Source organism: Dunckerocampus dactyliophorus, chromosome 6 (assembly GCF_027744805.1).
Source record: "Dunckerocampus dactyliophorus isolate RoL2022-P2 chromosome 6, RoL_Ddac_1.1, whole genome shotgun sequence".
NCBI lineage: Eukaryota > Metazoa > Chordata > Actinopteri > Syngnathiformes > Syngnathidae > Dunckerocampus > Dunckerocampus dactyliophorus.
The window spans coordinates 8,480,982-8,499,532 of NC_072824.1; positions in this window are offsets into that span (position 1 = coordinate 8,480,982).

An 18,551-nucleotide genomic window follows, 5' to 3' on the forward strand; every position below is an offset into this window, starting at 1 on the left:
ACAGGACAAACAGATTGGTTTGTCAAGTGCAATACTGTACGATAACCAGAGGAAAATTTTGGCAATCAAAATCAATCGAAATCTGGGGCGTTTGACTGGACATACTTAACCTTTCACCAGCATTGTTCTGAGTCAAATATGTCTCTCTTAGACATCTGATATGGGTGAGGCTCCTCTGCAAATAAGGATAGAGGGAATATTAAGTTACATCACCTTGTCGTTTTTTTTTGTTTTTTTTTTTACTTCTTTTCTAAATGTTGTCTAAAAAAAGATTTGTTCCAATCAACTCCAGTCCTGATGACCCTGCCCAAGACTGGCAATGGATGCCACTCTGTACAGGGTCTTTGTTTGACAAAAGCCTCCTGATATCACCATCAATGTGGGACAAGTCTCCTTCCATTCCCCCTTCAAGTCACGCCATGGCAATCCAAGAGGTGATGCCCCCGAACCGTGGCAATTAAAGGAAACAACACCTTTTAGTTGGAGAAGGAACTACATTTGCAGCACCTGTTCTTACTTGGGGGTCTGGATTTATCTTGAGGAATCTGGGATGGGTAGAATCCTGGAGGGGGGTCTTGGTTTGATTGTGGGCAATTATGGAAATGACTGGCTATGAGCTGTACCCCCCATGGTCCCACCTTCTGCATTCTTGATGTCAGCCAGCTAGTTTAAGCGACGTGTAGCGTACGGAGGTTGTGGAAAGACCGTGCAGACAATGGCTGCACAAAAAAACATGTGGGATGCAGCTGTGGAGCAGAGGGGAGCACATCTGCTGAGAGAGATAGATCATTAGAGAGAGAGCGAGCGTGTACACACACGCACGCACACGCACACACACACACACACACACACACACACACACACACACACACACAAAGAAACAAGCATTGAACTTCTCTTGCAAAACTCCCAATTTCAAAACAATTTCATTCTTGCAGTTTTATTTGCAATTGCTAAATTTTTTTATGTGTGTGGGCAAAGTTCCGAAGCTGACTTTTGCTTTCCCTTTTAAAAGCAATACCACAGTAACACAAGGAGCGAGGGGTATTGCTTGTTTGTTTGTTTACAGGCTTATGCAACTGATTTCAATTAATGTTTATAGAGGAGTGGCACGAGTACCCAACAAGAACCCAATCTATTTCTGAATTTGCTTCTCTGCGTTTGGTTACCCCCCGCCACTGCCTGAGCACGCTAATGGTACGGTCTCGTCCGCCTGAACGTCTTGCTTCCAACACACAAATAAACATACAAAGAATAAGAGAAATTCATTTTGTGTTTTTACAGTGTGAATGGTAGAGTCCTATAATAATTTTATGAATTTGTTATTATTGAGATATAGTAATACATATTACACTAATTTGTAGTAGTGTCTTCCACTATTCAACAATTCGATTCAGAGGAGTGTGATTCGACTATCAATCTCGCCGTTGAATCATATGAAAATGTCATGTGATCATGATTGTACCATTGTGACTACATAAGGGTAGTCACAATGTTGTAGTTTTGTAGTTATTATTTTGTTCATATTGAATCTGGTTTAACATCTTACATTCACCAAGAGCTTTTGGATATTGGATTTTGCACCACCAAAGTATTAGATATTTGTAAGGATCAACATTAGTGGTGCTCTTTAATATATATATATATATATATATATATATATATATATATATATATATATATATATATATATATATATGTATATATACAGTATATACTGTATATATATTAGGGTTTTAACAATACATGGAGCTGTATTGAACCGTACAATACACATGCGTACCGAACAGTGACCCCTGTATCGAACAATGCATGGTTTCATATTTATTTTAACTTCTGACAGCGCTCTGCCCACAGCCGGGAGCGTCAGCCCCCTATGCCAACCCACACCCCCAGGGAGCCCGCCCCAGGCCACCTCATGCCTGGCCCCCGACACAGGATCGCCTTGCCACAGGAGGGAGGAGGTATCGCCCCCCCCCCCCCACCCCATGGAGGCCGGGGCAGCAGAGGTGGTCCTGTGAGCGAGACCAGGCCCCACCCTACCACACCAATATATATATATATATATATATATATATATATATATACTGTATATTTGACTATTAGTTGACTATGAACAAAATCTAGAGAATCAGATTCGACTATGAAAATCCTTAGCTGAATACAGTCCTACTAATTTGCTTTGTCAGCTATAACACAAAAGTCAGATATTGATGTTTTGTTCAGATCACTTAGACCTAAGTGATCTGATGTTCTTATGTTTCAAGTACATGGGCCAGACGTGGCCGTCAAAGAGGCCGGGGGGGTCTGGTACCATGTAGTTCCATGAGCACCTCCTCTTTTTGCATTCTTCATACGGGATGGAAATAAAGTAACGCCGGTTCAGCACGTCGATCAATGGTTGGTAAGTGTAAAGCAGGAAGCCCTCCACAATGAGGATGTGAGTCTCCTCCTTATGGTCAGACTTCGGGAGAATCTCCTTATCCAGTGTGTTATTGATGCCGTGAGACTTCTCAAACTTCACCGGGTTCTCCAGCCATGTGTAGATGGTGCTCATCATGCATTGGATTGGCTTTCGCATCTTTAATGTACAAAATGTATCAAATTGACACGCGCATGATTACATTTTTCTGGATGTGACCCAGGGCCGCACGGTGGTTAGCATATTGACAACACAGTCAGGAGATCGGGAAGATCTAGGTTCGAATCTGAGGGCATCACTGTGTGGAGTTTGCATGTTTTCCCCATGCATGCGTGGGTTTTCTTCGGCATGTTTGTGCCTTACGATTGGCTGGTGACCAGTCCACGGTGTACCCCGCCTCTCGCCCAAAATCAGCTAGGATAGGCTGCAGCATACCGGCAACCCTAGTGAGGATAAGCAGCATAGAAGATGTACAGTATGTATGTGGCCCTCGATTGAAAAGTTTGGACACCCCTTGTCTAATCCTGTCTTGTGTCGTTCGGCAAACTTATATACGGACGGACAAACAAAATAAAAAAAAGTTGTTCTGCCCCATTTTTTGCCCTTTTGTTTGACAAATGTTTGTTTTCAATGTTTGAATAATGCTAGAAATGCTCCCCCTGCTCTAGAATTTTGTCCGCCTAATCCTAATGTTTTGCTCCTTTCTCCAGAACCTGAGCAGACGAACTCGGCCACATTTTTTACACAATTCAATTTTATTGTTGAATCGACCGTTTTCAACCTTTGCATTGGCAAAGAACTGTTCAACCTGCTGCAGAACCCTTGTGGTAGAGTCTTGTCCGGCTAATCCTAATGTCTTGCATCATTTTGCAAACTAATATAAAGACGGACAAACAAATAAAAAAGGCTCTTCTGCTCCTTTTTTTCCCACTATGGTTGAACAAATTTTTCTTTTCATTGTTTGAATAATGGTAGAAGCATTCCCCCTGCCCTAGAATGCTAATAGTAGATTGTTATCCATCAAATCCTAATGTTTTGCATTTTTCTCTACAACCACAATAAACAAACAAGTAAAACTCAGATGCTGTGCTTATTTTTTTACATTGTTTTCAACGCATGCATTAGTTAAGAACTGTTCTCCGTTCCCTAGAACGCTAATGTTGGAGTCTTGTCCGCCTATCCATCCATCCATGCTTCTATTTTCTATGCCGCTTATCCTCACTAGGGTCACAGGGGTATTCTGGAGCCTATCCCAGGCAACTTTGGGCAGGAGACGGTGTGCACCCTGGACTGGTCGCTTGTCCGCCTAATCCTGAAGAAATATACAGACAGACAAACCAAAATACAGCATGTCACTCCATATTTCTTAATTTTTTTTGAGAATCTGTCTTCTTTTCCACTGTTTGAATTCCAAAGCAACCGTTGCCACCGTTGTCACAATTGCAAATGGTCTTGTCTTATTCTTTTTCAGCTAATCCTAATCCTTTTGTTTAGAACCGGAGCAGAGACAAAAATAAGTAAAAATTTGGGTGATACACTCCATTTTTTCGCACTTGCGTTAGAGGAAGTGATTTTCTCTTGTCACCATTTAACAATAGAACTGTTCCCCCCACCCTAGAGTGCAAACGGTAGAGTTTTTTCCACCCAGTCCTAATTGACTAACATGTGGAAGTACCCAAAAACACAAATATCCCACTTCTTGAATTTTCACTTTTTTACTTCTGGCCATTTGATGCAATGGAACCACCAAAAATGCTCATGGGGGAGTCCCCTGGTGGGATGCAATAATACCGACTTATTTTGACTTATTCCATAGAACACCTGCGCTGCTGTCTTATTTGTGCTGCCTCAGTGGGGGAATTCTCTTGCACTCAGTCTGTGACCCTGTGAAGATATCCCAGGGGACGATGGTTAGCTTGTACCCGTAGAAGTATCAACAACATGAGAGCTCAGCTCACCCAGACTGAAAGAATGTTGACAAGTTTACGCTCCTTCTGATCCTTCTGTTTTTTTGGTATTGTTTGCCTCATAACTCAAAGAGTTTCAGACACGCAGCGAGACTGATGACAGAGCACCATTCGTGTTTTCTTTTTTTTCTCTCTCCATCCCTTGCAAGCAAAACCACAACCTCGCCGCTCACAGATCATAACTCCACAAAAAACCAAGGTGGCCGACACAGCCGCGGGTCAAGATGGATTCATCCGTCAGACGCCAAAACTTTGGTAAAATTGGATTGTTCTCTTGTTGTTAGATGTTCAGTCATTTTTCAAATGTCAGCTGTTGTTGTTGTTTTACCTCTGCCAAGCATAAAGTGCAGGAGAGGACAACATAGTCAAGTTACTTTACATATTGACGCAATTGTTGCTCCCACGGGTGATGAATGATATCCACCACCTTGGATAGAAGAAATAAACAAAAAGTCAAATACTACGGTTGATTTCCTCACACACGAGCACATGCAAGAACAACGTCATAGACTGCATTTTGCGATTGTGTGAACAACAACAAACGGCATAGTCGTCATCCAAGTACTCGTCGATTTACAGGATCAAATGATCTAATCAATGCACATGCTCCTCCCCCCAGTGAATAATGACAACTGCCATCTTGCATAGTAAAAACAAACAGACATACTTGAAATAATCCATAAAGTCAAAGCCCACGGTATGCTTGCTCACTAACGAGCACACATGTACTGTTGTCCTGGGGTTGAAACCTCTCACTGTTGTCTATTGCTGAAAATCTCATCCCATTATTTCATTTTATAGGAGGCCATTAACATGACATCACCAATCAGTCATCCCACAGCAGTGTTGCTTTCCCTGCATGGCATCCATCCCTCACCTTGCAGCACACAGCAGCATTGTATTACTCTCACACCTTGTTTAATGGCCCGGCGTTGGCATCCAGAGAGCTCGCAAAGCGCTCGCAGAGTCCATTAATAGTCCTGACAACAACTTAATGAGCCTTGGCCATCTGTTTACGAAAGCTTTGGGGTGGGTAGTAGCCAGTAGCCATTTCCAGCTGTGTCGAATGTACCCGATCATGATGACCCTTTTTTTTTGTGAGTGAGTCAGCGTCGGAGCCCGGGCCGCCTGCCCGATGTCAACAGTCACTAAATCACTGGCTTCAACCGTCGGACCACATGAGCTCACCTTTAGCTTCCTCCCTTGCGCTTCCTCTATACCACCCGGGAGCGTCCTTAGGCCTTGTTTGACTTGAGTGTACACATGGCATGACTAAGTGAAGCCACCCAGGGCTGTCTCGCGTGGTGCCATCAGATGCTGAGAGCGATTGCGCAAGTTTATGGTAACTGTTTACTCACCGCCTGATGCATATACCGCAAGTACACACAAACAAGGCGACACAGCTTCAGGGAGAGCACTGCTGGGAACAAAATATTATACCTCCTTGTAGGTCAGAGACGCTAGGTGGTACAATTCAGTTTGGTCCGGTACGGTATGGTTCCGGTAAGTCCTGATCAGGCTTTCCACAGAATGACATCATAGCAGCAAGTGTAGCAATGATCATTTGATTCAACAATGACAATAAATGTGGTACAGTGCGCCACTTTGTGTACATTCCCGGGACCGTGTCGAAGTATCCTGACGCAACCAGCAGTTGCTCCTGTGTCATCAGTAATGTGGTAACAGTGTCAACGCGCTTTGAGTACCTTGATGGTAGAAAAGCACCTTCTTTTCTATCGTCACACTCTTACATTTTCATCCTCACACAGAAATGACAATTCTTTGTCAACCAATCAACAGCCCGGTGCCATATAGAGTACTACTGCAAATGATACCACAACAAAGTGCAGAATGGAGGGGATGAAGTCAACTTGACCCTCACTTCAGAAATGCTATAAGAGCTCTAAGAAAGGCAGGGTGCCACATGTGCAGCGCCTTTTATCATGCCTGAAAAAGCTTTTCACACAGAACCACGACACGGGGGAAAATGGGCAACATTTCCAGCTTTGATAGGCATTGTGAATGGGGAAACTGACCTAATACTGTACTGTACAGCAGGGGTGTCAAACTCAATCGCAAAGAGGGACAAAAACAAAAGCCTACTTTAGGTTGCGGGACGAACAGGATAACACAAATGTAATGGCAGAGGAGTATGGATACTAGAAAATTTACTAGATTATTCAGACCATTGCACACACTTTTGTTTGCAGAGGGCTGTGATGCAGGCCAATTCAATGCTATTTTCCAAACGGCCTAAGTTTTACATGTGTGCTGTAGAGCAGGTAAGTCCTAACTTTTTCCAGCGAGGGCCACATAGTCAAAAATGAAAGGATGCAAGGGCTACTTTGATATTTTGTAAAGCAACACATGTAGATATGCCAAGAAGTTATATATATTTCAAGAGAAAAAACTCTCAGCTTTGTGATACAGTACAGGTGAAAAAGCGACTCATAATGATCAACTTCTAGTCTTTGCGTTTCATATCTTTTCAACTTTCTTCTTAAGCAATCTTCATAAATATCATGACTTTGCCATAATATTTTGACTTTCTTCCCCAACCAAATGTTCCAAAAATTACAACTTTATTTAGTTTTGTTTGTTTCTCATAATTTTACAACAGTCAAAAATAAAAGGTATTTTTTCTTTAATATTTCAACACTGTGATACTTAAATTACATTATTTTTCCTCATAATATTATGATGTTATTCTTGTAAAATTGTCACTTTTTTCTCGTTAGAATACAACTTTATTCGCGTAAAATTACAGCTGTTTTTTTTAATTATTTCTGCTGTTGTTTTTTTTAATTTTCCAACTATTTCAACTTTCTTCTTGCAAATATTCTCCTCGTAATTATGACTTTATTCCCGTGTTATAACTCTTTTCTCGTAACATTATACATTTTTCCTCAACCTAACTGTTCAAAAATTATAACTTTATTTGTGGTTTTGTTTGTCTTACAGCGTTAAAAATAATACATTTTTCTTTAATATTTCTACTTTATATTATTAAAATCGGCATTTTTCCGATTAACGATGTTATTCTTGTAAAATCAAGAATTTTTCTTGTTAGATTACAACTTCTTTTTCTTCATATTTTGACTTTATCCTTGTAAAATTAAAAAGTTTTCCTGTTAAATTATATTTTTAGAATGACGTGGGCAAATAAAAAAACAGCTGCGGGCCGTAAATGGCCCGCGGGCCGCACTTTAGACACCCCTGCTGTAGAGAAACCATACATTGCCCCAGTCAAGGCCGCTATTCAATGTTTTTTTGTTTTTTTTGGCCGCTATTCAATTTAACACTAAGTCTTCTATAGTCTCTGTGTGAGTGGTCTACAAAAGAAAACAACCACCTGTCTCTAATTAGGGGCAGGTCAAAAAACAGCACTAAGCTGTTGGTTTTTTTGCTGTTGTGTTAAAAAACGTATGCGTCTTACACATGCTGTACTGTTGTTTATAATGCATTCCTCAGTGGTATTACTGCTGGCTGAGCAATTTGCTCCTTCTTATTATTACAACATTGGCTCTGTTGTTGCTGTGTTGTGCATGTGCCCTGTTCATAAATGACCATGTGATCAAAGAGAGCTATGTTTTCTGTTCCACTTTTTCATGCACTTCAAACCATTATTCAAGTTAAATTTTGGAAATAACAGTATCGCCAAGTATCGCCTACTTCCAATTAAGGCCCCATCCACAGAATACCTGTCCAGTTTTGGAACACTCGGACACGCTACCTTTCAAGGCTTTCTGCTTTCTTGCTCATTTCACATCCATCAAAAAGACATCATGAAGTGACCAGTTGAGTCCTGCTAGCGCTTGGCTAATTGCTGTTGTAGTGGTCTTTAAAAGGGACCACTTCCTCCACATTTCTCTGGTCCCCTCTCAAGCCTCTAATAGAGATTAGTGCAATCCCCTGCAGGCACGTAAGAGGTTAATACAGAGCAAAGACGACTCTTTGGTAGTCACTCGTTTTGTAAAATGTTTCCATCAGGTTACGCAGGCAGGTCCCAAAGTAGTACCATGTTGGCCACCTCACTCATGTGGGCAAATTGCGGATCCATTACGGTCGCTGCAAATGAATTTCAGGGTGGGGATGATGATGGTGGTGGGAATTGTGGTCTGGCGTGGGCAGCAGTGATGGTGGTCCTTGACTGTCGATGAATCCCCCCCCCCCCCCCCAACACCCACCCTCCCTTCACTCCCACAATCCCAGTACCCCGCCGTCATCGTCCCATCTGTTCCCGCTTGGCCTCTCGGGCGCTCCATCAGGTATTCCGAGAGGGAAAGGAGGCACAGTATCAAATTCATAGATTACTTCGGTTTTGAATCTAAAATTCTAATTTGGTCCGCTTTGTGCAGTGTTGAGTTGGTGAATATGACGACAAAAAGACAGATCAACCAATCCCTCTCAAAAAACAATTTCTCCTCCTCTATTTGGACTCCGAGGTGGTCCTCGGATTTCAGTTAGGAGGGATGATTGGTTTGATAGCTTAGCGCTGTACAATTTCTCCCTGGGACGTTATATGATTTTCCCAGGACTTTGTGGTCTCATGTGAAAGACCAGGTGACGCCGTCTCCGCGCTGGGGATCGTTTTACACTAGGAGAGGAAAAAGACGACAGGAACAGACCGGTCCCACGAAGGCCGTTAGGTGGGGGATTGTGAATTGAGAAGATTGGTTTGGAAAGCGCTCTGCTTTATTGTTGAATATTTTCCGTTTGCAGCCTCTTTATATCAAAAAGTGTCTCGGATGTCATTACCAAATCCTGTTTTTGTTCCATTCCATACCCGGTTATTACAATGCCTTATGGATGTCAGTCAAACTGCGGTCTCTCACACTAACCACGGATGATGGTGGCTTTGACGCAACATCCTAACAATGTGCCAGATTTGCTACCGCTGGGCTTCCCCTCCTCACTTCCTCGAAACACAGTCTTATGTCAAAGTGTTTCATTATTTATTATTTCCGCTTTTCTTGCGTATGGTTATTCATACAAGGTCTCGCTCATGCATAATGGAGCCCCAAATGCCTCCTCTGAGATGTCAGGTTCTCATTAGGACCAGGTTTGAAGGTGGTCTACATGTAAGATTGGAGGCAGTTTTCGACCATGTGTACTTACAGGTTACTGAGAGTTTATCAGTTCAAGACCTCCAACTTCAGTTACACGGCAACCTACCGCAGTTCACCAGGCCAAAAGTGCAGAGCAGTGCAGCCAAAAGTAAGGAAATACCTTCATGCTGACATTTCTGCTCATTTTTTTAATGGGTTTCTTAGTGTTTGTTAGTAAGCTTGGTAAAAAAAAAAAATTATATTGTTAGTGCTGTCAAAAATAGCACGTTAACAATAACTAATTCATTTAATTAACTACGTTCACATTTTTTGCGTAATTAAGGCATGCTCACCATGTAAAGCCACCCCTCTCCTCTCACAAATAGCATCTCCGCACAGAGGCTGACGCTGTTTTATAACTTTATTCTGGCCTGAACACATCAACAGTAGCGCAATTCCAACTCACAAACACGCCTCTAGTCCTCCTAATTCAAGATTCAAGAGAGTTTTATTGTCATGTGCATAGTAAAACAGCAGTTATACCATGCAATGAAAATCTTATTCTGTTCATTCTCCCAAGAAAAGAAAGAAAACAAATGAAAGAATAAGAACATAAGAAACATAAACACAAACATATATACCAAGAAATTAAGCAACAACAACAGAAGAGACATTAATACAAGTAAATAATACAAATAAATAAATAAATAAATAGAGTGCTATGATTGTGTGCGTGTGTTGCGTGCGGCGTGTGCGAGTGCTTCGTTGAGGAGCCTGATGGCCTGTGGGTAAAAGCTGTTTGCCAGCCTTGTGGTCCTGGACTTCAAACTCCTGTAGCGTCTGCCTGACGGTAGGAGTGTGAATAATGAGTGTTGTGGATGTGTGCTGTCCTTGATGAGGTTGTGTGTTCTTCGTAGGACTCTAGTTTTATAAATGTCTTGCAGTGAGGGGAGGGCTACACCAACAATGTTCTGTGAGGTCTTGATCACCCGCTGGAGTGCCTTCCTATCACGTGTTGTACAGTTACCGTACCAAACAGTGATGGAGGCGGTAAGGACACTTTCGATAGTGCATCTGTAGAAGCAACTAAGGATTGTGGTGGACATGCCAAATTTCCTCAGTCTTCTCAGGAAGTACAGTCTCCTTTGGGACTTCTTCATAATTTGGTGGGTGTTGTGAGACCAGGTGAGGTCCTCGCTGATGTGTGTGCCAAGGAACTTGAAGGTTTTCACCCTCTCCACCTCAGTCTCATCAATAAACAGGGGTCTATGCGGCTCCTTTTCCCTTGTTCTTGGGTCAATGATCATCTCTTTAGTCTTATCTGTATTGAGAAGGAGATTGTTATCACGACACCAAGCTATGAGGTCCGCCACCTCTCTTCTGTATGATGTTTCAACACCACCAGTGATCAGGCCAATGACTGTAGTGTCATCCGCAAATTTAATGATGCTGGTGTTGTTCTGGGAGGCCATGCAATCGTAGGTGAAGAGCATGTAGAGGAGTGGACTCAGCACACACCCCTGTGGGGTCCCAGTGCTCACAATTCTTGAGCTGGATGTGCGATTGTGGACTCTGACTGACTGGGGCCTGCCTGTGAGAAAGTTAAACACCCAGTTACAGAGGGAGGGAGACAGGCCAAGTGTGAGGAGCTTATTTGTGAGTTTGTGGGGGCAGACTGTATTAAAAGCAGAGCTATAGTCTATAAATAGCATTCTGACGTATGTGTCCTGGCCCTGTAGGTGAGAAAGGGCTGTGTGGATGGCAGTGTGGACTGCATCATCCGTGGACCGGTTCTGGCGATATGCAAACTGTAGAGGGTCCACAGTTGCCGCCGGGATGCTCTTTTTGATGTCACTTTTAATTGTCACTAGACAACAGCGAGGTGCATTCAGGGGCACACCGAACATCATGACAACATTTTTATTATGTGTCTATGTGTAGTCTAAATAAATAGAAAGGCAAAGAAAAACAGTAAGTGGATATTCTTACCACTCACTAGTGTAGCTCTTACTGCGGAAGTACAATTTGATGCATTTAAGTATGCTCGGAAAACCCTGAAAATACATCTATACTCAAAACAGTGAATTCAACTTAAAAAATGATGTGGTGTCTTTGTACGCAACCCCTCATGGCTCATAATAACATGGTTAAAGTGTGAGTTAAATGTTCTGCTCGTGTTGAAGAGACTATTGTTGGGCAAACACAGACGTGTGTTATCTTTAGCATCATTTAAATTTTCGGTTCATTTGGAGCTGTTAATACACACAAATATATAAAATTGTGTCCTGTCAGTTATCTTTTTGTTCATAAAATACAATAAAATGGGAATAGTTTACACATAGTTGCAAATGGTGATTAATCATGATTAATTTGATTAAAATTGGTAATCATTTGACAGTCGTAATATTTTTTAATTCAAATGAAACATAATAATAACATAATAATGTTTTTCAGGGGGAATTTTATAAACATACCTTTTTCACTATTGCTTAACGGGACGGATAATAGACAATTCAATATTAGAGCTGTCACAGTTAACGCAATAATAACGAGTTAACGGAAATTCCCTTTTACGCCAACTATTGTTTTTGACGCATGATTAATATTAATTATAATTATGAGGCATACGAGTATCCCAACTAACAAGTGTTTTTTTAGATACTAGTTGTCTCTCGGCTGCAAGCTAAAATTTGGGTTACGAGCTGCTAGTTACCGGCAGGCATTGCCGAAGACAGCTTATTTGGAGGGCTTGCGTCACCTTAGCATGTGGGGACAAAAGCGTAAGTGAACGAGCACAGACACAGCATCAATGAGATGGCAATAAAGGCTCATGAGAAAATTTATTACTGTTATAATCATTTCTTAGCAATTTATTAGTGTTTGTGCTTGAGCTGCTGTGCTCGTCAAAGAGGACAGAATAAAACTTGCATGTTGCAAGACATGCAGTGTCGTGCTTCCACGCAGCTGAAGTTGCCAGACCAAGAAAAGTGTGATAAAGTGTGTGTAAAAGTGTGTGTGTGTGTGTGTATGTCTCTGTAAAAAGAGTGTTTGGAAGTGAAGTATAAGCTATAGCCTGGCTGCACTACAGTATATGGGTGCAGTCATAGTTCTGTAAACTTTATTTTTTGTAAGTTGTTAATATTTATTTACTATCATCCTGTTTTTATTTCACTTAGTTGGATTTATTTGTAATATCCACAATTATATTTTGTGAGATGATTTGCTTGAAGAGAATGATATGTGAGTGATGGACAGTTTACCTTACCATTGTCTACTTGTTGTACATTGTGTTTCTTTTGTTATACATTAAGGTCCATTTTTTGTTGAGCTGCTTAAAAAAACAGAATGTTTAATAAACAAACATTTGCATCAAGCAAACATATTCTCCAGTCTTGTGTTGATAGGTGTATTAAAAGCTTTACGATGATCTTTCAAAAGATACAAACTTTGAAAAAACATCTGTGATTAATTACAAGTAAACTATGGCCAAAATGTGATTAATCATGATTAAATAATTTAATCGATTGACATCCCTATTAAATATATGATAAAAATAACATATAAAAAAATACAGAAAGATATACAGTCACAGACAATTTTTTGGACACACGTTTTCATGCTGTTGTATGACATAGCATGTCCAAACGTTTGACTAGCATTGTATATATTATTATTATTTATACACCTTCCTTTATTCAATATGTACATGACCAGATAAAGGTTCCAAACCTTTGACTGATATATATAATACACACTGCTCATAAAAATAAAGGGAGCACTTTAACAGCACAATGTACTGTAACTCCAAGTCAATCACGTAATATTGCTCAACACAGATCGACAACATAAATAAATAAATACAAATAATAAAAAAATAAATCAATAAATACATTTTTTTGTGATTTTGTTGTCAGCACATTCAACTATGTAAAGAAAAAAGTATTTCATTCATTCAGATCTAGGATGTGTCATTTTAGTGTTCCCTTTATTTTTTTTAGCTTCAGCTTGTGCAGGGGAGTCAAACGGCAGCTGGCCATGTGATGATGTTGCAGGGGGCATCCCTAATGACTGACCGGCCCTCGTCTGTGTGGTAATGACTGGCTTTTTCAACAGGACAACGCTGCAGTTCACAATGCCTGCCTGACCAAGGACTTCTTCCAGAGGAATAACATCACTCTTTTGGACCATCCTGCATGTTCCCCTGATCTAAATCCAACTGAGAACATTTGGGGATGGATGGCAAGGGAAATTTACAAAAATGGACATCAGTTCCAGGCAGTTGATGCCCTCTGTGAAGCCATCTTCACCACTTGGAGCAATGTTCCCACTAGCCTCTTGGAAACACTCGCATCAAGCATACCCTCACCAATTTTTGAGTTGACTAACAAGACTGGCGCAGCTACTCATTACTGAGTCCTGTTTTGAATATTTTATTTCTATTTTTAGGGTGGTTTCAGTTTTTTTTTTAGCTATGGTCTTAAACGCTTGATCAGCTGATCAACCTATTTCACTTTAATGCTTGTTTGCAATAAATTGCCATTTTTTTTCTCATTCCCATTTCTTCTTTTTGCATTTTGAAGCTCTATTTAGAACCTCCTTAAGATCCGACAACAAAAAATTCTTGCACTTTTTCAACTGGTCTTATTTTTGATCAGAAGTGTATATAACATTTCAGGAAAACTAGATAATACACACTACACAAATCTATATGTCTGTTGGATTCTAGTGCCAGTTTTTAATTTAGCTTAACTTATTAAATTATCTGAGAAATACAAACTATTCTAAAATTGCAAAGGTGGACCCAGCAGTTTATTCCAAATGGGTCACTGCCCGATCTAACACTGTATGCTGTCCTCCTCAATCCGTACAGTGACCCCTCAACGGACAGGATGTCCCATAAAAGTTGTCATCGCCGTCATAACACAAATGTCACAAGTCACTGTCATTAGCTAAAAAGGTCAGTGACCATAAACACAGCCTCCATATTCTGGTGGGAAAAGAGCTTTTTTTGATGAATAAAATAAGAAAAGACAGAGAACCAGAGGAGGACCTTCTGTGGACGTAGGCCTCGACTACATTCCACATGCTGATAACAGCGTCAGACCACCATGGATTTCAAGTATACGTCTGGAGATGTACAAAGGACTCTGATAAAAGTGTTTCCCCCTGCTGATTTTCCATCAGCAAGGCCATGTTGAAGTTAAAATCCCGCCGGTGGTCCTGCAAGACCCTTTTTTTTCACACTTATTATGATCTTGTATATTCCACTGAGAAAAGAAGAATAATCTAAGACGTACAGCACAGTTAACACTTCAAATTCTATTATAATTATTGTGAGTATATTTTTCACTGCAGAACAGAACATGAACCGCAGCTCCCCAGTGCTGCAGAACACATACAGCCCCAGACTGTGACGCCACCACCACCATGACTCTATAGCTATACTGCTATACAAGCTGGACGCTGACTACTCTAAAGTATATACAAGTTTACTTCTAGTATTGTCCCTTGAGATGATTTAGTGAGCTACTGGACTATTTGTTCCTGTTTATCCCCTACGTGTTCTAGATGAATGTCCATTATTCCATTATTTAAAATATAAGTGAAGCCCAACCACAGAAGAAATAGACCAAAATGTGGTAATGTAAAACTGCTAATTATCTGCACATTTGGCTGCATTTTATGTGCCAAGCATAATAAAATGTGGCCCCAGTTTATATAAATTCATCCGTCCTGTGGTCATTGTGGGACAATGCTTTAAAGCCTTACTGACAGAAATCTCTTATGTCACCATGTCAAAAAAAATGTGTCCTCATTTTTTTTTCACACGACTATAAAATGACCCTATGGGTTGTGGTCAGAATGCTTCGGAAAACATGCTGGCATACATGTAATACAGATATCCTCAAAGTTTTAGAATCAATAGACAACTGGTCATTGACTTAGGGACAATTGGTCTCCAAGTATTTTTGCTTGATTCTTGATGCCATGTTTTTCAATCAGTCCTGCTCAAATTTAATACACGTGTGCTCGCTAGTCCCCTAAAAGGTGCATACCAAATTTCGTGGCATTTCGGCTAAACGCCCGAATGATACAGTGGGTGTTTTGTAGAGCGCGTTGAGCGGTGTGAGAAATTTCAAGTCCGTCTGACCCATTGGGGTTTAACAACAGCGCCACTGCACTGTGTATTTGTCAGAAAAATAATAGCACGGGCAACACAATGGGGGTGCATTTTTTGCCAAATTTTCACCCTTTTGTGTGCAGCTGTTCAGGAGTAGAAGAGTTGCATTACACAGATAAATACAGTTTTCGTATGATTTTTGATGAAAAAATGGTTCTAAAATATACATTCTCGGTTGTCGTACAATATTGGGAATAGCAAACTATTGTATTGTTGTATGAATTTCGCATGTTAAACTATAATTATTCTTGATAAAATGTATTTTTTGTTCATATTTTGGGTGTCTGGAACAGATTCATTGGATTTACATGATTTCCTATGGGAAAATTGCTTTTGTTATTGCGTTTCAACTGACGAATTCATAACAAAAACCAAGGTACCGCTCTACATACAAAAATGTTTACATCTGTATAGAAATGACATATAAAAAACACATTGTTAAATTCAAACAATTATGACACTGTCGTTTGTGGTAACAATGTAACTTCTTCCGGGTCTGGAGGAGGAGGAGCAAGTCACACTAGAAGGTCCCATCCCAAAGCTGCCGTCCACTCCAATGCTACCTCACTGTTATGGTCCAGTTCTGGATGAATTTCTGTTGTTTGTTAAATATTTTTTATGTTATGCCTGCTCGTTGTGTTTGATAGCTTTTTTTTTAGGAGACGGAGTAAGCTTGTTCACATTTCTAAAAGACACCATTCGCCTTGTCAGATGACCCTGCAATGTTTCAGTACTTCCCTGCAGATGGAAATAAATCAAAAACCCACAAGATGTTGGACCGTGGAAAAGTGTGCCAAGGTGGCAGTAAGTCATTCCACAATTATTCTACTAATACTCTCAATAGAAGCCAGCCTAGTGCTGGCGGCTAATGCAGTGTTGATTCCTAACTGGCTTGCTTATGACGCTTTAGCATAGCGGTTAATGTGCTACCTGTTGTAGAGTGCAGAAATAAAACCAAAGGGTCATCTTTGACTGCCGCATTACAGACCTGATCAAAATCTCAAGACCAGTTGAAAAATTGCTAGAATTCGCATATTGCACATTTGGATCTCAGTGAGCTTTTAAGTAGAGCTATGTACAATATGCAAAAACAAGAAGGGGGAGTGAGACAAAAGGCACTTTGAAAAAGTAATTTATTGAAAACAACAATTAAAATAGGCTGAAATAGGCTGTTTATCAGCTGATCAAAAGTTTAAGACCACAGGCTATAAAAGCCAAAATCTGCTCAAAATGTTCATTTTCTGTCAGGCATTCACGCTGTCATGCCCTCCTGATGGCTAAAGCTAAGAAGCTTTCTCTTTTTCAACGTGGTTGGATTGTGGAGCTGCATAAGCAAGGCCTCTCGCAGCGTGCCATTGCTGCTGAGGTTGGGAGCAGTAAATCAGTCATTCTACATTTTTTGGAAGATCCTGAGCATTATGGAACAAAAAAGTCAAGTGGTAGACCCAAAAAAAAATTATACCTGCGCTGAGCCAGACAATCCGATTGGCTGTCCATCAAGACACAGGGCGGTCTTTCACCCACATTAAGGCCCTTACTGGTGCCGACTGCAGCGCAAAAACCATCAGACGGCATCTGTGGGTGTGAGGGAGGCATTTTGGTTAGTCCTTTATTTATATTATATCTATTTGCCAATTAATCTTTGTTAACTGCTAATGATTGGATCATTAATTAGTTAGTTTTTCACACAGAACTTATTGGTTGTTTCTAATTTATCATCAGTTTCTCCTTTCTTTGAGGTGATTGGTTGGGGCACAAGCATGGAAGCGCGCCCATGTGAGTGCAGGCCAGGTGCATGTCATCACCCTGATTGGACTCTCCCAAGTTTCACCTGGAGGAGGGGAGGGTTAACTATGCAGTTACATATTGTATAATAAAGAGGTTAACATATACAGAAATTAAAACCTAAATGAACTAACATTAAAATGCATTTGTAACATAAAGGAAGGATTTGGAAAATGTAAATATGACTTGTGAAGCAACTACCTCACCCTCCAATTAAGCAATTATGGTTGGGCTCTCACTATATATAAGGGTCTGGTTGAATTGGTGTGTGTGGCCTGTTGTGTGTGCTGGGGATAAAATAAAATAAAATAAAATAAAATAAAATAAAATAAAATAAAATAAAATAAAATAAAATAAAATAAAATAAAATAAAATAAAATAAAATAAAAATAAAAATAATGCTGTCGGACTGTCTTGTGGTACCTGGAATAAATATGATGAGCTCGCAACCTCAGCTTCTGGTGTATACTTCAGATGCTACGGCTATCCTGGGCTAGTAAGAGGCCATTTTTACAACTGGAAATCTTACAGTGGGAAAAGGGTTTTAAAAAAACCCAAAATAATTCAAAGACCTCATCTCCTTCAACACCACAAAACTGCCCATTTAGACTTTGCCAGAGAGCATCAAACATGGGACATTGAAAGGTGGAAAAAAGTTTTATTCTCTGATGAGAAAAAATGTAACCTTGACGGTCCAGATGGATTCCAACGTTACTGGCATGACAAAGAGATCCCACCTGAGATGTTTTCTCTGTGGCACAGTGGAGGGGGGGTCCATCATGATCTGGGGTGCTTTTTCATTCAGTGGAACACCGGAGTTTCAGGTGGTGCAGGGTCGTCAAACGGTGACTGCTTACGTCATGACTGAGGGCCCTCGTCTGTGTGGTAACAGCTGGGTTTTTCAACAGGACAACGCTGGAGTTCACAATGCTCGCTTGACCAAGGACTTCTTCAGGGAGAATAACATCACTCTTTTGGACCATCCTGCATGTTCCCCTCATTTCAATCCCATAGAGAACATTTGGGGATGGATGGCAAGGGAGGTTTATAAAAATGGCCATCAGTTCCAGACAGTTGATGCCCTTGGTGAAGCCATCTTCACCACTTGGAGCAATGTTCCCACTAGCCTCCTGGAAACACTCACATCA